At 52.2% G+C, this 867-nt stretch overlaps 1 protein-coding gene across 1 annotated transcript in view; it reads right to left on the minus strand.

Moving 5' to 3' along the window:
* Positions 1–867, minus strand: part of MRPS5 (mitochondrial ribosomal protein S5) — a 147,720-nt gene that overhangs the window by 130,397 nt on the left and 16,456 nt on the right. The window lies entirely within an intron of this gene.

Genomic DNA, 867 nt, shown 5'->3' on the forward strand with positions numbered 1-867 from the left:
GCCTGGGCAGCCACCTCTCCCACTGCTGTGCAAGGGGGAAAGGCCTGTGGGGGGGGGAGGAGTGGTTCATATCCTGGTAATGTAGCCTGCATGGCTGAGGATGGGGGTCTGCATGCTGCTGGAGCAGCCCCTGCAGTGACGGGGTCCTAGGGGCCCACCCCCACAGCATGCAGCCTGGTGTCATCTGGGGCCCACAGCCTCACCAGATCTGAACAGCCCTGATCTAGCTTATCCTTGAGATCTCTTCCACGTCTCTGCAGTATATGCCTACAATTTCTATTTAATTAACCACAATGACCATGTTACTTCCTGTTAACTGTTTTCTTCTAAAATTAAGACCACAGGAAAGTTAAATACCTGCGTATAACACCAAGGGACGTCCTTGATTTAGCACAACATGCTTGTTTTCAAGGATGAATGTAGCTGGAGCCATAAGGGGAAATTTGTGCTGTCCTTTTCTGCCAACATAAAGCATATGCAAGTGTCCTTTACTAAATTGATCAGTCACTGTGGTTAATTAAATAGAAATTGTAGGCATATACTGCAAAGATGTGGAAGAGATCTCAAGGATAAGCTAGTCCAGGGCTGTTCAGATATGGTGAGGTTGTGGGCCCCAGATGACACCAGCATGTGTTGCACAGGCTGCACGCTGTGGGGGTGGGCCCCTAGGACCCCCTTATTGCATGGGCTGCTCCAGCAGCATGCAGACCCCCATCCTCAGCCATGCAGGCTACATTTGCAGGACATGGACCACTTCCCCCCCTCCCCCCCTCCAGGCCTTTTCCCCTTGCACAGCAGTGGGAGAGGTGGCTCCCCAGGCCCATGCCCTATATATTTAACTGCCTGCAGACCCCACGTAGACCCTGG

The sequence above is a fragment of the Gavialis gangeticus genome, unplaced genomic scaffold (genome assembly GCF_001723915.1).
Source record: "Gavialis gangeticus isolate Ggan-Ray unplaced genomic scaffold, GavGan_comp1, whole genome shotgun sequence".
In the NCBI taxonomy this organism is placed as follows: Eukaryota; Metazoa; Chordata; order Crocodylia; family Gavialidae; genus Gavialis; species Gavialis gangeticus.